This window comes from Anguilla rostrata, chromosome 8 (genome assembly GCF_018555375.3).
Source record: "Anguilla rostrata isolate EN2019 chromosome 8, ASM1855537v3, whole genome shotgun sequence".
Taxonomy (NCBI): domain Eukaryota; kingdom Metazoa; phylum Chordata; class Actinopteri; order Anguilliformes; family Anguillidae; genus Anguilla; species Anguilla rostrata.
Window position 1 is genome coordinate 38,289,261 of NC_057940.1, and position 24,480 is coordinate 38,313,740.

General features: G+C 46.7%; 1 protein-coding gene across 4 annotated transcripts in view; it reads left to right on the plus strand.

Annotated features, from left to right (window-relative positions):
* The window catches only part of atxn1a (ataxin 1a), a 91,562-nt gene that overhangs the window by 16,284 nt on the left and 50,798 nt on the right, over positions 1-24,480 (plus strand). For 3 of the 4 annotated variants that reach the window (XM_064348181.1, XM_064348180.1, XM_064348179.1), the window contains one exon: positions 5,329-5,515. The gene's annotated coding sequence lies outside the window, so the exon portion shown is untranslated. Of the gene's footprint in view, positions 1-5,328; positions 5,516-23,003; positions 23,968-24,480 lie in introns of those variants that run through there. The other variant, XR_010332009.1, reaches the window with a different exon arrangement.

The following is a 24,480-nucleotide window of genomic DNA, read 5'->3' on the forward strand; positions in this document are numbered from 1 at the left end:
ACCACAGTATGCACCTGGGGCAGGGGGCAATTCAGACAATTAAAGTCACTGTGATTAAACAGGGGCAACAGGGGCAATTAAAGTAACTGGGATTAAACAGGGGCAATGGGTTTAAAACAGGATCAGCTATTGACCATGCTAATAAGGCAGAATACGGAATTATCAAAAATGCAATGATAGGGAACTGCCTGTCTAATTTCCCAATTAACACTGAAGTTACTGTTTTTAACACTGGACGTGGCGAGTGCCATTCAAATTATACTGATACTTGACATCAGGACAGACACTCCACTGTTCACCCACACTGCAATGTGATGGAGTGTCAGTGCTCATGTCAGGTATAGTGGTGATGTTATTGCTATCAAGTTTGTAGTGGAGTTTCACTGGCGCTCTTGGTTGTTAAGGTTGAGTTTCGACACTGGTGTCAAGGCCATATTACAAAATGTGTTGTAAAAATAAAACAACTTCAATCTTGTGGCAAGATTTTAATAAGATGAAACGTGACTGGCTAGTGAGGCACTTAAATTCATCAGTCGCAGGCTGTACAGAAATGTCTGGCATATGTACTACATTTTCCTAGATCAAATATGTGCTACATTTTACTACATCATATATGTACTACATTTTACTACATCGTATATGTGCTACTTTTTACTACATCGTATATGTGCTACATTTTACTACATCGTATATGTGCTACATTTTACTACATCGTATATGTGCTACATTTTACTACATCATATATGTGCTACTTTTTACTACATTGTATATGTGCTACATTTTACTACATCGTATATGTGCTACTTTTTACTACATCGTATATGTGCTACATTTTACTACATCGTATATGTGCTACATTTTACTACATCATATATGTGCTACATTTTACTACATCGTATATGTGCTACATTTTACTACATCGTATATGTGCTACATTTTACTACATCATATATGTGCTGCATTTTACTACATCGTATATGTGCTGCATTTTACTACATCATATATGTGCTGCATTTTATTACATCATATATGTGCTGCATTTTACTACATCATATATGTGCTGCATTTTACAAAGCTGGGAAGTGAACAGCCTTCATCCTCTGGCCTTCCTCGGTCTGGCTAAGGTAAAGGTAACTTGGTAACGAGGCATCATTGGTAAGTGGAGAGGCGACCTTTGAGACTGTCGGGCAGGAGCTGGCGTTCGGCGTTGCGTAAGCGCGATCGTCCCCGGCGTGGAGGCCAGACGCCCGTCTGCCAGGGCCCTCGGAAAGCGCAGACTTTGCTCCGCGGATTCCACGAAGCGGAGTTTCAGGGACAGAGTGAGCGGCGAAAAAGCTCTGCTTTCCCACAGTAACGTAAACACAGCTGTCTGCGGCGGCACAGGACCGGGGCTCCGGCTGCCGGCTCGCAGACAGGAGCCCTCCGGAAACCTCCGTCTCTTAGGGCCGCTCCCACACACCTCTGTGATGCATGAGCAATTAGAGCACACTTTGTTACTGTTCTCCTGATATGAATGTACGGCACTGCATGGACAGTGTGTGGTTCTGGCTGGGACGCCGGAATATGCCAGAAAAATTAGCATACTTGAGAACAGTAAAAAGTGAGAGAAAAGTGAAATGTTTCTATTATTCATCTGATTAGCATCTACAGTTTGGGTAACATGAAATCCAAAGTATTATTACAATCATGATTTCTTATATAGCAACTTAATTATTTGTGTATTTGTAGTAATGTAACATATTTTAATTTTAACATTAAAATATGGTCAACATAAAAAAATATACGTAGGATTAGTTCATATTATTTTTCTGTTGAGTCAACTGTGCCTTCATGTGGGTGATACATTTGGCCCATGTTCATATGCAGCATGGCATTGTACTTTTTGTGCGAGAAATTTTCTTTCATAAAAATTTAATGCGGCTATTGTTTCACTCTATTTGGTTAAAAAGGTGTATTAAAAACAAGCTTGGCTTTGTTCACTGGTATTATGTTTATGAGCAGAGGAGTTCTTTTTCTGTTATGTTAACAAAACATGCTTACAGTGTATTAATACCTATTCTTTACACAAAATCACTTGTTGCATTAATTGAAAGCACCCCTCCATTTTAGCAATATAGGCTTATTGCTTGCTGGGATATAACTGTATATTATTATGAAGGTCAGGATGAAAACCTTATTAATAAAAATAATAATTCACTGCATTCATATAGCACTTTTCTGCTAGCTTCATGCACATTTTACAGTGATGAGGTGGAAACTCCAGCCACCACCAATGTGTAGCACCCACCTGGGTGATACATGGCAGCCATTTTGGGCCAGTACTCTCACCACACGTATGCTGAGGTGGAGAGGGAGAGAATGATTTTTGGCTAGTTAAACTGTGGGATAAATATGTGGCAGGTTGTGAAAACCAGGTTGGGAATTTGGCCAGGACACCAGGCAACTGCCCTACTCTTCACGATGAGTGCTATGGGATCTTTAAAGACCAGTTTATCAGTTTATCATCTCATCTGAGAGACAGTGTCTCCAACAGCACAGTGTCCCCATCACGGCACTGGGACACTGGGGTTTTCTTTGACCATAGGGTCAAAAGATCAAAAGATAGCCCCTTACTGGCCCACCAACATCACTTCCTGCAGCAGCTTAGTTTTCCCCGGAGGTCTCCGAACCAAGTATGAGCAGGAGAACATGTAAAGCCAAAGGAGGCACTTCCATTTGGCCTGGCTATGTGAGAATAAGACTGGGGAAAGCTCTGGGTAAAACAAAAGGCACCGAAAACCAGAGCAGATCTGAAACAGAGCCTTCCTCGGGGTTGTGATGCTGTTTGGGTTGGACCTGGTCCATGGTGAGATAAAGCTCTTTGAAATGGGGAGGTTGTGAGAGGAAGCCTGGCAGGGCATCCAGGAGGCCATGGGTCAGACTCGTAGCCCCGCCCAGCCATCAACCGTGTCCCTTCTTCTTAATAAGGAAGGAAAAAGGGAACAACCCTGTGTTCCTCTGTTGCTGCTGAGCCTCAGGAGATTGCCTCATTCAAAGAAAAATCCCCTTCTCTAAGGGCCCGTGTAACTATTTACAACCGGATGGGTTCCCAGAATAACTAGATTCCAGTTAGTTTAGCCATTATGTTCAGAAACAAAAGTACTGACAGATTGGACTGCCAATTGTGGGCATTTTGTAGCACGTCAAGCATGGGTTTGGCCACAGTGTCACTATTTTGTAGGCCGGTGCGGTTGACATCGCTCTTGCCCTTGAACCTCAGTTCTCATAGAGTCTGTCAGCCATCTTGCAACTCTAATTAAACTGTGATTGGCAAACTTTGATGTTGCTTTTCTTGGAAACGATCACATTCTGCCAGCTTGATTGGCATTGCAGAGTAGAGCCTTGTGGAATGATTGCAGTGGTGTGTACTAGCAATCCTCACCAAACTGTCATTTCTCCAATCTTGAATCAAGCCCTGGCCACCCATTACTCTCATTCTAGCATGCACCAAATTTATTACAAGCTAAATATATATGCAATAGGTTTCTTGTTTATTTAGTTTAAGCATTAGCCCTAGCTACGTTTTGCAATGACAAAGTACAGTTTTACTGCAAAACAAGCCTTGATACTTGGTTTTTGGACCTTCCTTGATATAGAAGACATCTTCACAGTGTAAATGATCTGGTTGGAAATTAAAGATTTTTTTTGTAAGGGAACGGGCAGCTTTTACTGGTAAGTGTGGAGGAGGCGAAGGGTTAACAGCAATGCCCTGTTTCCTGTTCACCAGTGGTGCGGAACTGAAACTTGCATGCTCTATTGCTGAGTCAGCGTAAATGAGTGTGCGTGAGTGCGTGTGTGTGTTTGGTTACTCAAAGGGAGAACCACTTTGAAAATCGACCACAGTTGTACTGAACTTTTTTTTTCTGCCTGTGCTTATATTTAAATACTTGTTATGTTCCTCAGCCATAAGTTTTAAGTTACAAATAACGGTGTTACATTTATGTACAAATAAATAAAAAAACAGATATAGTATTATTGGTTCTATAAACATAGGGCTAATTTTTAAATGCTTTAAGAAATGAACAGTGGCTTCTCTTGGAAACTGTTTGTATAATAGTCATGCTACTTGCTTGGCTTTTCAGAATTTCACAAAAGAACTGGATAAAAATGAACAAGGAATATGTCCAAATATGTCCAGGATAGACTGCTGTGGCCAGTGGTGTTTGGGGTCCTCCCGTGTCACAGAATGCATTCCTGAACATCAGAGAACGGAGCCCAGAACTGTCTGTCACATTGCTCCGCCCCCTTACCCACACTTCCATTGCTCGGAGAGTTACGCAGGGAAAGCCAACATGGATAGCATTTACTCAGTGCCTTTCAGTTTGGTAGTCACATGCTCACTTCATTCAATTAAAACCATTAGTACAACAAACATACATGCATGTAAACAACTAATAAGGAGAAAAAAATCAGACAGAAATCTTTCTGAGAAAGTAAAGTGTCAGACATTAGTGAACACTCTTCTAGTGTTTATCGAAAATGGGGGAAAGAAAGTCCAAAAAACCGTAGGCTACTGTGCTCACAAATCGCTACGTCTTCCTCAAGGAAATGCAACCCTTTTCATTTTGCCAAACCAGAAATACGTTCAGACTCAAACAGAGAGGTTGCCATGCCAACGGGTATCTATAAATAGTGGCCAGTGTTTGTTTTTTGAATGTACTCTCCCCTGAGAAAGTGTAGGGCGAGCAGTTCTTGTGTGCAGTGTTGACTAATGATGCGTTCTTCTCCGTTTACGATGCCGGAATGCAGGCTGTACATAAACGGGAGAGAGATCCCCTGTGCCTTAAGGACCTGTGGTGTAGTGCTGGACTGTGGATCGATCACTAACCCTGATAGCTTAATGTTTCATGGAGACCACAGAGAGCAACCAAAGACTCCCAAGATCATGGGAAAAAGAAACAACTCAGTTTCTTCAGCGTGCAGTTGGCATTTTGTGAGAGAGCTTGTTGTTTGAAGTCTATACATTTCATAGGCTTATCAGCTGTACAAAACTCTCTCTCACACACACACACACACACACGCACACACACATTCACATGCATGTAATTTTTTGTTAACCAGTGGCCCTTGGGTGAGGTGAATTAAAATGGCTGTATTTTGAATCTCTATGTTATTTCCACTACACTGCATATAATTCTACAGAATATACTATGATTTGGGCTGATCATAATATCATCTGACTGTGGTTAACTGCTGTAACAGGTGGGCTGGAATGGTTTGTGAACGGTCTTTGCTTTGTAGTCCTGACGCGCTGCCTTTTCCCTTAAGTTGTACGTGTGTCTCCCTCAGGGAATGGTGACAGCGCCCGGAGACAGACAGGCGTGGACAGACAGTGCGGAAATCTCATACGGGCCTCTCAGACTGCTGGCGGAAGGATCTGGAACGGGCCGGCGGCTGTGACACAGACCGGAACCTTGTCCTCGGCTGAACCGGAGTCCCACAAGCATCCGAGGCCTGCCTTGCTCCCGAGTCTCAGGTAAGGCTGGGCATCTGTCCTCACTTCACTCCGGCTGCTGTGGCATTGCCGGTGTGGGGCACAAACCCAATAACCGATTGGCACACAGGCGCTCTTCGCTAATGGCCATTGGCCCACAATGTCAGAGGATGTCATTATTTGGCACAGGAAACCGGAAAGACTCTTAAATCCGGAGACACACAACGCACGCAAGAATGGGCCCTGTTCCTTTGAGTACAGAAATTCTGGAGGCCCATATGTAATCCTCTCCTTCCTTGCAGGAGTTGTGAGACAGCTAAGAGCGCTTTGGTGTCACACTGAAAAGCAGGGTGACAACAAATTCAATGCAGTGTGGCAGCCTTCAGTTTTTATGTGTTAGAAAAGTCTCAAAGAGAATTTATTTTTTTTCGCAAGGTTTGTGAATTGAAGGAGTTCAGCCTTGTTCAGGTGGTGAAGTCGCGACTGGTTCAATCTAGGATAAGAATCTGCCTTACAGTGGACATGGAGCAGTTCTCAATGAACCGACAGGACCAAGGTGGCTTTCACGCGTGGTTACTTTGGAAATCCGAACCTGAGTTTGTTTGTCCTCTACATTTGGTTCATTTGATTGCGAAAGCTTTTCCCAAATGTGAGTCCGCATCGAAAACCTGCGCTTGAGTTTGCTTGCTCAAGGTTGTGTCAGGTCAGTTGCAAATGAACTGGTGTCTGCTTTGCAGCTGGTGAGAAAGGCATCTCTAATTCCGGTCATCTCTAATTTCGGAAAAGCGAAATGGGGAAGGCATGCACAAAGGACAAGTATGAGGTGATGTCATCATTAGTGACGCGCTGTGCAAACCATTCGGTGGATTCCGGTGATGCTGGCGGCGCGGTGGAAAAGTACCAAAACCTACCGTGCTTTGGCAAAATATGAACACCATGACAGTAGTGATGACGAAAAAAATGCTGATGATGAACTTCTGTTTAGCGAATGAAGATCTCATACTGTAAAGTTTCATTCTGAGTTTAGAGTTTTGTTTCAGCTGCTTACTCAACGTAGTCTGAAGTACACTGCCCTACGCGCACTCCTGCTCTCCTGCCTTGCCCCTTCCTGTCTCTGTCTCTCTCTTTCTGTCTCTCTTTCTGTCCTGTCATGCTCTCTGCGAATAAGTGAGCATGCCATAATATTGCATTCTGAATTACGAGCAACAAATTACATTGTGGTTAGGGTGTACAGATGACTCTTAATTCTGACGGGAGGGGAGGAAAAAGGGAAAAAATTATGCGCAATTACGTTGTTTTATGTAACCAAAAAAAATCTATCCATGGTAGGAGAGAATAGCCAGTCATACTCATACTGAAATCTCAGCCCAGTGTTGTTTTGAAAATGGAAAACCTCTTCACTGAGGAAAATAAGTGACCACGAGCCTGATGGAACAAGGTGAAGGTCGGGGAGATACGCAGGCTGCTAAGCCTGCAGGCTCATCTGGGAGATGGCAAAAAAGTCTTATGCTCTCAGAAGCATTATGGGATAGCGGTACTCTGAAGGCCTGCAGCCAAGCCTCAATCTCTGGATTGTCGGGTGTGTTCTTTATTCTTCTTCGTGTGTCCCCTTCCTGTTTTTCTTCCTTATCTTTCGCTTTTCTTCGCTTTCAAAACAAAACAAAAAAAAGATGACGGGAACCCATGTTTGTTCTGGAATTATCTCAGAGACTTGTGGGAACAGACGTCTTGTGTTCTAGCGCCGTTCCAAGATGGCTGCTTTTCAGCCGGGGACGCCACGGGTGCGGATTGTGCGCTGAGGCTTGGGCCAGCCTCAGAATAGCCAGCCTCTCGCTTTGAAGGTCAGGCGGGCTAACGCCGCGGCGGGGAGGCTTTGTTCGCACTGGCGAGCAGGGCGTCGGCCCGTTGAACGCTCGCTCGGCCTCACCTCCCCACGTGTGTGATTTGCTCCCCCCCCCCCCCGGCCACGCCGCCGTGACAACTGGGATCGGAGAGCGGCGGATCTCGTGGACGCACAGGCCCGGATCCGCCAGACGGTACAGCTGTGCGGAGCCAGAGACTGGCCTCTCACCAGACTGCCACAGGACTCAAACTCACTCTCAACCTCCTGGAGCGCTCCCATGCAATGGACTAGAAAAGATCAGAAAAAAAAGACATTTTATCTGTGACCCTGCAGGGAAGTCCTTCCTTCCCCTTCCCCTGACAAACTTTCACTCTTCTCTTTCTCTAAATGCTCCCTCTCTTTTACCCTCCCTCCATCCTCTCCTTCTCTCCAGGCCTGTAATTACCAAATGATTATTCAATTACCTGGTGGAGGCAGGATGGCTTTATTCAAATGTGCCCTGATTTTAATTGAAAAGGCGCACAGGGGTAATGATAGTTGTGGTCCTGACTTACAGGAGCACTTTTAAAGTCTCTGTAGTGAAGCTGTACATCGGGATCACTCTCTGGGCTTAATTGTCGGTATGCATGCGGAGCTTTAATGCGACTTCTCCAGTAATTACCTTTAATGTTTTAAATATGGTAGCATTAAGCCAAATGTCTTTCTTTTCCCCACAATAGAGGTGGGGCTTGTTTAATTACCAAGGCATTTAACGATTGCGCGGATACTTTTAATGGACCCACAGAGTCGTCGTCACACCAGCTGATAGCACTGACTATGCTTGGAATAAAGCCTACTTTAAAAGCTTGTCATATTTTAGCTCTGAAAATATGCAAAGCTTGTGAATAAAAACATTGTGGGATATTTATATGGGGCTTTGCGACAAGCCTGGGTTCAGCTGAAATAATGGCAGCCAGACAAAAGTGATGTTTTTATCACCTGGAATTTTTATTGCATCCGGAATGTTCCGCGTGTTCTTCCTCAGATCGATTTTATTGGCTGTGATTTGTTTGCTGTGCAGCCCCTGGCCTCTGTCAGGCATATACGTTTTCATCACATGACAAGCAGAAATGGAATGTATTTTCAGGTGTCTTACTGTATAAAAAAGATTGGCATATAAATGTGTGGCAAATGGCAAAATATTTCCTTAAGAATTCCATGCCAACATCACTGTGGACACTTGCTTGTGAAACATCAGGCAGGTTAACCAGACTTCAAAGTCGCTGGTCTCCTCTTGCAGCCCTGCGAGCCATAATTACTGGCTATCATTTTTGTACACGGCCCTGTGCATGCTGGGATGTTGCTTAATTAATGGATGAGCCACACCGTTGCATGGTAACTTCTGCTTGTGTACTACCCAGATAGCGAGTGAGTGATGGCTCAGTGCTGGGCCATGCTTCGACAGCCAAAACTCAACCTTGATGAGACCGTGTCTCAGGTGTGATATGCATTTTGGCCATGTTTGGCAAATGATTAACCTTAAATCTAACTGGTTACAGTCGTGCCACTTTTGGCCCACAGTGCACTTGCCGTTGCCATAGCTGACCCTTCAGTGTCTAAACTTAACCACATTTGACATGGAATTGTCTGCTATCTGGGCTACCTGTACATCCACATGACATACATCAAACTTGGAATTGAACATAAATGTATGGCATTGGGCTGCTTAATGTGTCAGTCAAGGTTTGAACACGACCAGAGTAACAAGTTTAGGCCAACCGTTCAGCCGATGTGGCTACAGACCCTACCGTACACGCTGCTCCCTCAATGCCGTGGTGAGCGTGAGAGTAGAGCGCAAATCAGAGCTGGATACCCACAATGAATTAGCGGCTTGTTCTCTCAATATCAGATTACCTCATAGTGTCGTCATCGGTACGTGGCGGACGCCGGTTTACAATCCACTTTGATCTGAGAGATGGTTCTGTCAAACCGGTCTTCAGAGCACAGATTAATCATAAGTAATTAAATGCCCCTTCTCTGTGCGGCACATTGCCTGACAATATGTTTTTTTTTTACAGCGCGGTTTCATGACACGGTTTCAATTGTGTCACATTTTTTGCATACTCGCGTTCATTTACATTCTGTGTACGAGCACCTGCTCGGTGACTCTGTGTAAATGAATTCACGCGGCGCTGTGGGAACAGGAACACCCCGCTGTTCCATTTGCAATTATATTTCTCGGATTGAAAAAGAAAAAAAACAACGCCACACACCTTAGTTAGCATTTCGCATTCCGGGACGAAAGGTTAGCGACACGCTGATTTGTAAAAGACAACGGCTGCGACAGGTCCGCGTTTATACGCTGCGAGAGGTCGCACGTCCGCTTCTGTCAGCTGGCCTCTTCCCCCCGTGATGGCGAATCGAAACGACGAGGCGATTCACGGGTGCGCATCGGCGCCAGTACCGGCAGGCAAATTTGCTTAATCTGTGGCAAAGGCGCTTTCACTCCAGAGACAGCGCAGATCGGCGGCTTAGTACGAAGCATCGCGCGCGTCTTGTCGCATTTTGGAGCGCGCTTTGCGAGCAGAGCTCGGGGGGTTTTGTGGATGGTGGAATGCTGTCTGCGGCACGTGCCCAATTGGGACTGTGCAGGCGTATGTGCAATAGCACGTTTATCGTTAGCGTTTCCCAGAATTGCAAACGGTTGAGCGCTGTACACGTAATCCTGCTGGAGAGCGAGCGTCGAACTGATTGTGGGCGCGTTCCCCACGGACAAGCGAAAGTAGGCTAATACAGCGGTAACTCGAGGAATCCTGGCCTACTTAGACCCATCCTGCCAACACCGTGAGTAAGCCACCACTGCGCACTCCCGTTATAGTTGCTAAGTGACGCGGTTGGCTTAAGGGCCCTGTCAGCACTCCTTGCTAACATTTTCACGGACCGCCTTTTTTTCCCTGTGTGTTTGGGCACCGCCTCCCTCCTTACAGTGAGTGCAATACCAAACCTCTCACGGTGCTGTTTGATTTGATTCATTACTCCGCAAACTCTACAAGAACGGCGTTTGTTAAAATGTAAGGCTTTCTCTAACATACTGCCTAATGAGTGGTTGATAAGAAGTGAAATGAGTCGAGCAGTTCAGGATAGTTCTGGAAAGGCCACTGATGCCTGGCGGGCATTGCGCTGATGTAGTTGCATTGCTATGCCAGTCCTGACAGAAAGGCATCGGCCACAAGCTCAGTAATGACTGCAGAACCACAATGCCGACCTCTGTTCTCCAAAAAGGCCTTCGAGTCCCATAGCAATATGAAGAAGAAGCTACCAAAGCTTCCACTATGTGTCACCACTTTACACAGGCAAGTTCAGAATCCAGGGGACTGCACACCAGTTATTGCCTCTGGGACTGCCCTTTGTGTAGAAAGAGAAAGAGTGGCGTGTGGTGGAAAATGTTGTAAAGTTTCAATTCTTTTTCAATTCTCTCTGGTGTTAAGTAAAAAATTAACGTGCAGGACACCGGGGACCGACCGACTGTCAATTCATGTACTAATACCCCCGCGTGGCCTGGGGTTCGATTCCCCACACTTTGTGCAGTGATCTCTACTGACCTCTTCTTTCCTGTCATAACTCAGCTCTGATAACCTCGTTTCTGACAAACCTTCTCTTTCCTGTCATAACCCCTGCTCTCCTTGCAACCTGTCGCTTGTCAAAGAAAACGTGCATAGAGGGTGGGATAATTCCTTAAAAATAATTTGTTGAAAAATTGTTCAAATGATGTTGCTGGAAAAGCTTAGCAGCCTGGACTCTGCAGGGGGCGGGGCAATTTTTTGTGATGCTGGGAGTTGTTCACATCCATTTTTCATTGTCAGCATACATACAGTATGTTTATGGTGGGTAGAAACCAACAAAGAACCCCTCTTGATTTCATTGTACTGGAGTAACGGTTGAAACCACAGGGTCCCCAGTCCATTTGAATGGCAGTTTTGACAGGGGGACTAGGGAGCGTGTGCATACAACTCAGCAGTAATAGGTTCTCATAGTCATTATTTTTCATCTCTTTTAAAATGAGCATTTCTTAAAAAATGATTCCATCTTACTAACTGAGGTTGTCTGTTTAACAATGCCCATATAACCACAGGAGTGCAGGTGCGCACACTGCTCAGTGCTTTATATGACCAATTATCATGAAGATCTGCAGTGGGTTTTTCCTTCAAAATTTTTCCTCGCTTTAGCCTGGGTAAGATCAAAAATGACCCGTGTTTATCAGCGATAACAAGTATCGCTTTAGCAGCAGGTGATTAAGGCAAAGGTTTTTTTTTTTTCGACCAATAGCTCCCATTATTTTCCTCATCACGTCGTACTACTGGAGAGCGAGCGTCAGGCAAAATGGAGGCACGCCTTTCAACAATGACAGCCGGCTGGTGGGAGAAGGCGTTACAGCAGTGACCCGAATCCTGGCCTTTCTAAACCCACCCTGCCCCTCCCAGGAGGAGCCCAGCGCGAGCATAATCCCTAAATTACATCGGTGGCTTAAGAGCCCAGTCGAGGCTCCTTTGCTAACACTCGGGCAGGCCGAATAAGAACATTTAAAACAGCGTTGCCTTCTGTATCTGAAAATGCCAAAATTGACCAGCAACCCTCCCAGTATACATTTTTGTGCATCGCTAAACGATGCTGGCTGGTTTCCTGTTGGGTTTAGCGGTTTTGTGAGTACGCCCGTTGTGCCTTTAGCCTGCATTTGAGTTCTGTTTTAAAGGGCGGTGCTTTTTCTCGGTTTTTGCTCTCTCGTGCGTGTGCGCTCTCAGATGCCGTGTGGCTAACATGTAACTCGAACAACAGCAGGCTGCCCTCTCACTTTCCCCCATCAAACTTCATTGTTAGGAGCATGTTTTTTAAGGATGATTTTAAATGGAGCTGGAATGGTGGCCAACAAGTCATCATTTAATTTTAAGCTGGAAGAGAATAGGGTATAGGATTAGACATGTCCCCCATTGTTTGAAAGATGGGCTGCCTGGTTTTGGTCCAGACGGATGTCAGTATTTCTGCATGAACGTGATGTCGCAACAGCGGTCGATTATTCTGTTTATTTGCTTAGCACATGTCCCTTTTCCAGCACGACTTAAACGGTTTACATTTCACACATTGTTGCACATTATCCATTTAAACAGATGGAAACTTTTACTGGAACAATTCAGTTTATGTGGCTTGTTTACTGAGGACGCTAAAGAGCATCTAATTCTGTGAAGCTGACAATAATATTCTTGGTACTGACCAAGTAATGTTTGTCATGGATCCTAAAATGCCATTTTGGTGTATTTTGGTGAGTACTGTGCTTATGGCCATTTAAGGCTTACTTTACTTCAAAATGGAGATTTTATGGGGGGATTAGGAGAAGCAAAGCCACTCCAGTATGTGAATACTGAGTAAATTTGTAGAATATATTTGTGTAACGCTTAGCAACAGATCCGGCTGTTGCTTCAGCAACACCTGTGATTCAAACTGACAGCCCTTTGGTAGCCAATCCAGTTCCCTAAATCCAATTCCTCACAGAGGATGAACCCAGTGATCCAGAGGCTAGGCGGGCCATTGATGTTATTGAGCTTAAGGCAGAGGACCTGAACGCTGACTCCACGGTGAAACTGGCAACTCGAGCTTTATGCAAATACACACCCAGTCGACACACACTGCTTTATCATAGTCACACAGAGGGGCGCACGCGCGTACGCACGCACGCACGCACACACGCACACACGCACACAACCACACACCTACATCCATCCATTCTCGCCCCCACGCATACACACACAAACACACTCAAATAGGCTGTTTATTTATTCAGCTGGAAGAATGTCTTACATACGGTACGTGTACTATGGTGGTTATTTTCTTACGCGTGATTCATCCCCGGTCCCTTACATGCTCAGAAGTGAGGGAGTAAGGTATTTTTAGAATGCGTCGGCTGTTGAACCTTGTGGGTTTGTTTGAGTACAACAGACAAAAACAGAAAGTGATATGAGGTAGTGTGACATCAGTGCAGACTGACTCAGATGGTGTTGTATTTTACACTTGAATTATCCTAGTCATGCCAATAGAAGAGTGTTTATTTTTTAATTTTTTTTTGGAAAAGGTGTTCCCTGAAGAGCCTTGAATGGACATTCCTTTTTAGGCACAGTAACAAAATGATCTCTCAGTGCGCTGCCCCTATGGTTATATAAAAGAAGCATGCGGTGGAAAAATACAGCGGATAACTGTTTGGCTTGTGCCAGGTCGCAACTGTATAAACACGCTGCCGTTAACAACGAATTAAAGGCGAAGAATCGCTCTTCACTGACAGGAAAGGGAATGAAAGGGTGTGAGTGAGGAGAGGGGGTGTCTGACTGACAGGGTATGGGGCGGAGCTGTCTGTGATTGACAAGGTGTCAAAAAGGGGAAGAGCCCTGGAATCCATTTCTTGTGACTGAACATGAATATGAAGATGACGATGATAATGGTGCTAATGATCATTCTTACTGCGATCAATTATGCTATTCTGATGCTATGCAAATATGTTTTTATGAGTATTTTTGTTATTACCTTATATTGCATTACATTAAATCGCATTCATTTGGTATTACAGTCTTAACCAGAGCACCTGACAGCATGAGAGAACATAATTCACTTGATTTATGAGCAATAGTGGACCTGGATGACCAATTCCCAGCTCAGTGCATGTATATTAAAATCAGTAAAGCACTACTGAAAGTTATAACTATGCTTAGCCAATAACCAAAATAAAACTTCTGAATATAGAGTTCATTCAACCCATAACAAGCCCTAAAAACAACAATGAAAGTCCTGAAAACTTTAAAAAGTTTGAAAACTCAGAAAGTCCTGCTTGCTGTGTTTATTTAACCGACGTTTTGCCAAAAGATGCCTTCGTCAGAGAATGGAATGAACGACCACAGTCTGCAAGCCTCAGTGGCTTGCAGACTGTGCTCCCCCCCCCCCCTCAGAGCTGACTCCTGTGGGGAGCCCAGACTCATAGCTGACAGAAGCGCTACGCGACCTTCACCGCCAAAACCTCATTTGTAGACAGGGTCACGTCTGCACCCTGACTGAGCGTACTGTCGAGATGAGCCAGGCCGATGTTACGCTCGCTGCCGGGTCAGGCGTTAGGAACCGCCCGTTGGCTCCACGTTCAGTTTACAGCTGTGTCCCATGGTGCTTTGCATCTGCGGGAATTTGGGCTGACGGTCTCCGGCTGCGTGAGCTTCCCGGGGGTTAATGGCAGGCGTTGGGGAGCGGCGACAGAGTTCCCATCACTAGGGCCCTGTGACCCAGCCTGCCACTCCTGCTCTCCATGAGCTCGTGCCGGAGATAGACAGAATGGGAGAGACAGAGAGAGAGAGACACGGAAAGAATGAGAGACAGAGACAGACATAGAAAGAACAAGAGAGACAGAGACAGAGACGAACCAGACATAGAGACAGCAATAGAGACAGACAGGACTGAGTGACAGAGAGAGAGAGAGAGAGAGAGAGAGAGAGAGAGAGGTGAGTCTCTGACCGATCCCCTCCTCTGTGGCGCACATGGCTCCACCCCAATCTCAAATACACATCTGCTGCTCCCAGACTCCGCCCTCCTGGCCTGGACTGGCGTGTTGTCACGGCTGCTCAGAGCGTGCCTCTCAGGTCGCAGATCAGATTGGGTGTCGGACTGATCCGGGGTGAACTCTGGGAACAGTGCCATCATCAGGTTCTCACGCCTGTGTTTTTTGGGGTGACCTCGGATGCACCCGCACTGTCCCTGAGGGTGTCACGGATAAGCTAGCTGAAAGGCTGAACCAGCTTCCTCTCCATCTCCTAAGCGCTATCATCCATCCATCCATTTTCTAACCGCTTAGTCCTAGTCAGGGTCGAGGCGACAACAGGGTAAACAGAGCCCAAACGTCCCTCTCCCCACCTCATCCCGGGGGATCCCGAGGTTATCCCTGGCCAGCCAGGAGATATAATATCTCCAGTATGTCCTAGGTCAGCTTCTGGGTCTCCTACCAGCTGGACATACCTGGAACACCTCCAAAGGGAGGCACCCAGGAGGCATCTTAATCAGATACCCAAACCACTTCAACTGATTCCTCTCAATGTGAAGGAGCAGCGGCTCTGCTGTGAGGTCCTCCTGGATGGCTGAGCTCCTCAACCTGTCAAGGAGAGTAAGCCCCGCCACCCTGGGGAGAAACCCCATTTTGGTCGTTTTTATTCGGGAAATCACTCTTTTGGTCACTATCCATAGCTTGTGACCATAGGTGAGAGTAGGGATGGTAAATCGAGAACTTTGTCTTTCGGCTCAGCTCCTCGTTTGCCACCCGCCGGGATTCTTGAACTCCTCTTCCTGGGGCAGTCGCTCCCACTTCTCCTGAAGGGAGCAAGCCACCTTTTCCCGGGAGAGCATCAGTTTTGGCTTTTTTCAGTTCCTCAGAATGTACAGTGTCATTTTTCGTTGTATTGGATTGGAGGCTGTGTTGGAGCGATGGGTTGCCGTTGTCATGGATGCGCACCACCCCCCTCCCACCCAGCCTGCATGGTGCCCTTGGCTCGCGCATCAGGCTGTTTCATTATTGTGACTGTAATAGACTTTGACGGATCACAACCCTGGAATTACAACAGTTTATGCAGTGGGACGATGCTGGCAGACTGCAGCATCAAAGCTGACATCTGATCTTTGGCATGCTAATGCTACTGCTTTGGGATTCTGAGAGTGCTGTGCTTAAAAACCCTGTCTGTGGCCTTTAGAGCATCGAAGCAGTGAGTGAGCCTGTAGGAAGCAAAAATGACACACAGCACTGGCATCAGACGAGGAGACGTCGGTTTTGCGGAATCGCATATATTTATTCAGGTGAAACCTTCTGCATCGAAACATGGCGTTTAATGTACCGTGGGTAATGTAGTCCACTGTTTAAATATCATTTGTGACACGGCTTCGATAGTGGCAAGAACTGCAAAAAAAACAAAAAGGGTGTACTTGAGCTTGCTTGCCCGTCTCTGTGGCGGCTTTGCCGATCTCGTCTGGCTGTTGTTGACGGTTCTTTAGGTGAAACTGAGCGTGACGTTTCCGAGAGCGGGGAGGTTGCGGTCAGGGGTGTCGCCGGCGAGCGCGTCTCTGACGGACCAGCCGCCGTGGCGAGCTGGGGTTCTCTTCACGGGCGCTGAGTGTTTGACGATGCTGCCAGCGATCGCCAGCCTTTAAATCTCTCTTCGGCGGCCTTTGCCTCTCTTATTAATGTTGCCTGTCAGAGGGATGTTATTTGGCCATTATTTATGGGCTTCTGCTCCTTTCTCACCGTCGGCTCAAGGTGCATTCTGGGAGAGTGGGGGAGATTCTAATTGTCCGGGCCCTGTCAGGGCTGAAGTGATTGGGAAAATGGAGCCGCGCCCCTCATCAGTGCAGTCCAGACTTTTGCCGCAATCAACGAGCCTCTCCAGACGGACCACCTTAGACTCGCGGACGGTTTTCTTTGCCAGTCGCTGCTGAGGCTGATTTTCTCTCTTAGCTAAAACGAGCCTCAGCAAAGGTCTGCTGTAAGTTTCTGATTCCCCGTCTGCAAAAGAACTCACGGGTGAAAAAGTAAACCTGGGAAAGTGTTTGTTTGGATGTGTCAAACGCTGATAAATCAACCTCAAAATGGCCCTGTTGTGTGCTATGCACAAGCTAACAGTTTCACCAAGGATTTCATTTTCAAAAAATGCAAAAGCATTCCGAATATTTTAAAGGAAGCCCACGCAAGTGACAATTAAATGCAAGTCCTAAATGGGAATTAGTCAAATTAACGCGCCCTGATAATCTTGCACTGAGCATAAATGTAATAACAGCTGCAATGCAGTGACCTGCAGTAACGTTGCCGAATACAACCCGCTATAAATACTCGATAAGAATATCTTAAATCAACTCGAGTGCACAGAAAGAAGTTCTGTGGAACAGGGAGCGCTCTGGGCAGAGAGCGTGTAATCTCTGCGAGATCTGTGGCAAAAGGCTTGTTCCCATAACCTGCAGGCCTGGCGGTGGCCATGTGGTTGCTATTAAGAAAAGGGAAATATCGAACCCGTGCGTCACGGCATAGACCTTTGGTCAAGGGTGACTGAGATCGAAAAAGGGTCCTGTCCGAATTCCAGAGAAAACCGGTTTCCGGTTCGGTTACTGCGGGAGGGTGTAGCTGTGACATCACATTGCCCCGCCTCCCGTGATGTCGCTCATCGGCGCTAGCGTCAGGCGGGCTTCTAGAATACATTCGAGGGAAACGGCGCGTCTCCCCGCGTTGTCGCGACACGCTCCCGAGATTCTTTGATAAAGCCGCGAACAGGAGGAGCGCTCCAGCCGCGAGGGCTTTGTTTGGATCCCCGCGGGGGCGACGGAGCGGGTGTGTGGGCGCGCGTTCTTTCTCCGGAGCGTTCTTTACTCCCGTATCTGGCGCCTTTGAAGCGCGTGGTCCTTTTTCTCTTTTTTTGGGCTTTAGCGGTTCTGGTTGAACCGCGATGCCGCTCCTGCTCCTATTCATCCCGCACATCAATCCGCGAAGGTGCGCCCGAGTCACTAGCACGCTAACGTCGCTGTCGTTTAGTTGCCAGTCCTTCCTGCTGAGACAGTATAAATAACACTGTGATCGTGTTTGAGAAATCCCTTTAAAATGTGCTAGGAGCATCACCGAACAGATGATTCTCAAAGGGAAGTGTGAGGGACAGGCTTTTAATGGCACAAGGCCTCAGAGGCTGCGTGCTAAAATCCCGGTGCGTGTCTGGACTGTTTTGACGTAGAGCATCAGTAATGGGTCAATTCAAAACAATGTAAGTTACAAGCCTTATGCTGCCAAAAAAGACCTAGCTTTAGCCACATGCTATTGGCTAGATGTATAACGGTATACGTGCATTTCTTGAAGCAACCTGTACATGTAGCGCTCACACTGAAGATAGATTTACGCACCGAGGTTAAGGGGAGCCATAGTAAATCAATCCCTTGTGCTGTTCACAGGAAGCAGCTATGTAAAGATCCAGGCTATTTGTGTCCAGATAGCGAGTGTATACGGCCCAGCCGGGCGGGACTGTGCGGGCGGTGGGTGCAGCCCCCCGCTCTTATACAATGTGCATTGTGTAACATGGCGATCCATACAGCCCCCACCGCCCCAGTTTTCATCCATACTGTCTGTGCTGAACTGCACACGCACAGGCTGTGTCTCTTTAGCAGCAGGCGACGCATTAAAGGAGGGGCGAGTTATAATTTTACATTACTGAGGGTGTTTAAAAGAATGTCCCCTGAACCTGTTGGAATACCAGCTTCTCTTCAGACTGACCAAGTAGGGCGGCTGTCCTGTTGTTACGGCACATGCTTGTTTCGAACACTGAGCAAAGTTTATCTGGGTTTTTCAAGGTGCAGCACCCTGAATTTGACGCACACCTGAGGAGCACGTGTTCGCGGCGTTGCGTGCCGCTCACAGGGCGCTCCCCGTTTTCCGGCCTCTTCCGGAACGGGCCCCGCGCGTGGAGACGTGAGGTTTTTCAGGCGCGCTCAAAGCCCAGTTAGCGGAAGTTAGAGGCCCTCGCTTGCTTATCTTGATTGATAACGGTGGACAGAAAGCGCTACGTTGTTACAAGAGTAGGGTACTTCATCATCCTGGGGAGTCAGAATCAGTGAGAGACTCTCAGCACGTACTGCATGGGGAAGTCATGTCAGAGAGAGAGAGACAGAGAGACAGAAAGGGAGTAAGAGAGAGGGGGAGGTGTGTGTATGACTGTGCAGTGTATTGCCTGGCGTTCCGTGGACTCCTGACAGTCTCCATTTGCAGCGAGCGCTCTGAGGAAACGCCAGGACGACAGCGCCGCCCGACAGGCCTGAGAGCGATTCCAGCGCGCGCGGCCTCGGCGGGGTGAGCTGAGCTTGTGAGAAAGCGGCGGCGTAAGGACGCACGTTCGCATTACTCACGGGACGGCCGCAGCGCTGCGGGCCTACACCGCGCGCCGCTGGAGAGAGCCGCGTGTTTAATAAAGCTCGAATTCTCCGCCGAGCCGTTAGCCCGGCGCGAGCGAGGTCCTGCGCTGCCCCGCGCGGCTCCGCGTGGCGCCGCGGTTACGTAAGCCGTAGTACTATGGAACTCCCCCCCCCCCCCCCCTTCTTCTTTCTTCCCCCCGCCCTACGAAGAAGTGCTCTGAGGCCCGTATGGGCGTGTGCGCTTAGACCTGGGACCTTTGTGCTTGTGCAGCAATACTGGTTCCAGCCAGATCTTTTTTTTCTTCTGACTACCGCAGCCAGCGAGCACGCACAGAGAATTCCTTTTTTTTATGGGCCTGATTATTGTTATCAGTAACGTGACCGACAGTTGATTTGCAGCGGTTTGTTGTCCCCCCCCCCCCCCCCGCCCCATCGCCGTCTGCAGTTTATCGGCGAGGTTGCACAACTCAGACGCCGACCCTGGATCAGTTCATTTCGGGGAGATTTATTTTCGCATTCTGGTCAGGGATAAGGGAAGGAGTCCACCAAACTCATTTTGGTTCCAGCTGTTCCGAGCGGAAAGTATTTTTTTTTTTTTTTGCCTGTTTGAAAAGATCGGCCGCCTCTGTACTGGCAGACGACAAATCCTTGTGTAGTTTTAGAACCTTTCAATCATGTATGTCTAAACAACAATTTTGCGTCAGTGTTGTTTTTAGAATCAGCTTATGTGCATGACCACAGAAAAGCACTTTGGTGGTGTTTGTAAATTAGATGATAAGAAATGTACTGCTGTGTGTCAGCGTCCAGAGCAACTGATATGTGAGTTGAGCCACTGCTAAGCTGAAGAATAACCCTAACCTAAAATCCCCCCCCCTCCCCCCCCCTGTCTCCCTAGAGCAGCATCTGCCTGGTCTCAGTCAACCTTTCTCAAAATCTGTCCGCCATTTTAGAAGTACTGTGTCACATGACTGGTTAATAAACCAAATGGATGTACTGTATTATAAATTAATTACAATTGTGATGATAAGTAGAACCATATCGCGGGTAATAAGGTGAAATAACATGAAAGCGTGCGTCTGCGGGGGAAGCGATCTTGAATAAGCATGAACGCGTTGAACAGAATGGAATAAACTCACTCAACCCACACTGTAAAAAAAAAAAAGTTCAGAATACTTCATAATTCAAGACAACTTGCTTCACTACATTTTTTAGCCTTCAGCTTTACTTCCATCCATTATCCATCCAATATCTATACTCGCTTATCCTGGGCAGGGTCGTGGGGTGTGTTGAAGCCTGTCCCAGCATGCATTGGGCAAGAGGCAGGAATACACCCTGAATAGACTGCCAATCCATCGCAGGGCACACACACCATTCACTCATACACTCATACCTATGGGCAATTTAGAGTCTCCAATTAGCCTACCTGCATGTCTTTGGACTGTGGGAGGAAACCAGGGTACCTGGAGGAAACCTATGCGGACATTGGGAGAACTCCACACAGAAAGGCCCAGGCCTGATTCGAACCCAAAACCTTCTTGCTGTAAGGCGACAGTGTCACCCTAAATCTAAGCTAAAAAATTTAGTGAAGGAAGCTGCGAGTTGAAAAATTGAGTATTCAGAACCTTTTTTTTCCCGGAGTGCATGCAAGGCCTGTGAAAAGGGAGTAGGCCAAATAACTCTTACAGTAGGTTTAGGAAAAAAATACCTGTGTGAACATGACTGCAGGTTATGGGTGGGCGTTGGGTGGGGTGGGTGTTGAAATGGACCGAGTGCCTCTGATCGCGAGCGTCAGTCTCCTGTGGTCCTGGCCCTGGAAGGGGCCGCCGGGGGCAGGCAGAAGCTCCATCTCCTCCACCCGACCCACGCGCATTCCACCGGCCTCCTGTGAGACGGATCTGACATCCAGACACCGGAATTTCCACCGCCCGGGCGCACCATATCACCACAGCCAGTTTTGGAGGAATTACAGAGTGTGGGAGTTTTATTGGTGCCTTGGCATTTTGTAGATTCGAACATCAGACGTCAATGGCAAAGGCTAGGCGGAGGAGAACAGAGTTTATTTGCTTTGAAATGGCCACCCCCCTCCCCCCACGGAACAATCTGCTAATAATTACAGTGTGCTAGGAATCATTTCCCAAGAACGACGCGTAGTTGTGAAGACATTTCTCTGCGCTCTGCTTACAGTTGTTCTTCGCTGTTGTGCTGTATTTTGTGTCCTCGCAACCGCACCAAATAGCAACGCTTCCGAAACCTATTCTGATTATGACTGTGCACTTTGGTGTGCCGTTTGCCTGATCTAGCGTGCTGTTTTGGCAACCTTCGGGTTTCGTAGCTGCCTTAGCTGTCGTGTTTTTTGGTATTCTGGGTGGGGCCTGTGATCTTGTGACCTACGATTTGTGGTTTTGTTTTCTGTGCGGTAGATACATCAACTGAAAGATTGATGTCTTGTACCCTTTTTGTTCCCCCTTTCACTCTTAAAGAGCCAGAACATTACAATATCTATCATGAGTCCTTGTGGAAGTTCCTATGGCAGAGAATGAAATTCAGTTGTCAACAAAATCTGGATAATTATAAAGATACACTATATGGCCAAAAGTATGTGGACACCTAGCATCCAACATCTCATACAAAATAAGGAGCATTCATCTGGAGTTGGTCCACCCTTTGCCACTATAACAACCTCCACTCTTCTGGAAAGGCTCTATACTAGATGTTGGAGAATTGATGCAGGGATTTGCTTCCATTCAGACAGAAGAGCATTAGTGAGGTCGGGCACTGATTGGGCGATTAGGCCTGGCTCGCAGTTGGTTTTTCAACTGATCCCAAAGGTGTTTGGTGGGGTTGAGATCAGGGCTTTGTGCAGGCCAGTCAAGTTCTTCCACACCGATCCTGCCAAATCTATTTCTGTATAGACCTCGCTGTGTGCGCGGTTGCAGTGTCATGCTGAAACATGAAAGGGCCTTTCCTAGACTGTTGCCACAAAGTTGGAAGCACATTTGCCTTCACTGAAACTAAGGGCACAGCCCAAACCATGAAGGACAGCCCCAGACCGAGGGGTGTCCAGATACTTTTGGTCATGTAGTGTATTTGTAAGATACTTAGGTGTGGTGTCAGTTTGTCCTTGTGGTCTGTGTGTCTTGTAGGCATTTGTTTACTTATGATATCAACAAGTATTCTAGATCAGTACAAATATAACCCTCCCACATATTGACTGTGTTTTCAGCAATGAATACTGTCACCCTATGTGGCAGAGTGAGGAATGGAAGTTTCCACTCCCTTTCCTGAAAAAGACACCTTGAAATAATTGAAACATAAAGAAGTGCTTCTGCTAGCAGTTTTTAATGGTTTGTTTAAAAAAAATGTTTTTTTTAATAACAGTTACAAAGAAAGGCCTGTTACAGATTTTAGAGCATTATACGAAGCGAATACAAATGGATTTTTCAAACTTTTTATTTGCAGCATTGCTGGAATTTCGATACAAAATATTTTTCTGACAAAAAAAATTGTTTGCAGAAAGAGTGAAAATACATTGCTGAATGTATGAGGAATCTTTGTCTCACCTGCTGTTTCTTGTGTTCTGAGCTGGAATATAGCCCTTGTTCCCACGTGTACTTTTTTTCCCTCAGCTTTACTGCAGCTACAGTAATGTATAGGCTACACAGCATTATTTGCCAAGGATAAAGATGTTCGTGAAGCAAAGGAAATAATGTTGAGTCAGTTGGAAAATAAACGGGTTGGACTTACTTCCTTATTTCTTGCCAGAGAGAAAAAATGTCAGACATGCAAGAGGGCTCCGCCCGTGGTTCACTGCCCGAGCACGAGAGGATACAGAACCAAGGTGTGGATGGTCAGTCGTGCAGAACAGAGTGGATTCTGTGGTCAGTCGCTAATCTGAGGGCAAGCCAATGAGGAATGTGTTGCGTAACAACGAGCGCCAGCATTCTGCTGGAAACGAGACGCTGCGCGCACCTCTAAGCAAAGAAAATGAGCGTGTGCTCCTTGAGAACAGGTACGACAAGAGGACATCGAGGGTCTAACGAGTCACATGAACGTGTTCCTTTTTCATTGCTTTACATAACCTGCAGAAGCTAGCCTCCTTTTTTTTAACCCTAGGCTAGAAACTGTGTGTGTTTTTTTTTCACTTCTTTCTTTAAAAATATTTTCATTAATTGCTGATTTCATAATGTGTTAAAAAAAAGAAGGCAAGAACAAAATGTACATTTGCTTAAGTTTGCTATTCAAAGTTACGCTCTGTTGAATATAGTATAAAATGTACTGTAGAACCTCTGTAGAGCTGTATTTAAATGGCCAGCATGGACACACAATCTTGCACAGTCGATTTTCTGGAGTTAAAATTCTGGTGTTGTGGGTTTTAGAGTGAAAGCGTCGCGATTCTGGGTAGATTTCATATGATAAACGCTGTCTTCTGTAAGTAGGCTATAAAATAAAGTGTAAGATGAAGGTGTTGACCGTATCTAAGCGCCTAAAGTGCTGTTTTCTCAGGCCTGGATATTTACGCGCTTTGCGTGCAGCCTCTGGCTCCCTCATAACTTCAGCTGAGCCTGCTGTCCAAGCATGGAGAGCAGCGGCCTCCCACACACTCTCTGGAACTCTCATGCTCTGCGCGCACGCATGTACACAGCAGGCTGATCCTTATCACGCGCATGCACACCCACACAGCAGCGTAATGCACGCTAACACGCACGCACACCATCAGCAGACTCTTAAGACATACAGCATAGGCACGCTCGCTAAAACTGCACGGACACACGCACACACATACACACACACACACACGCATGCAACACGACCACAACACTGACATAAACACTGACACACACTAGCTGCACCAGAAACCACGCACGCACACACACACAACCATCATCCCAAGCAGCAACACAGACACGCACAGACACACCACTAAACAGCATAACGCACACACACTAAACATCATTAAACCTCCTTCCTCTGCATGCACACGCACATGCACACGCACACACACACATTCTCTCGCACACACACACTCTCGCACACACACACACGCACACACACACACTCTCGCACACGCACACACACACACACACTCTCGCACACACACACACTCTCTCGCACACACATACACACACACACACACTCTAGCACACACACACACACTGATAGCAGGCTCAGTCAGTGTAATTAATCTGGCTGCTGTGTGGAGGCGGTGACTCATCAGGGCTCTGCTGGCTGGCGGTGAGCA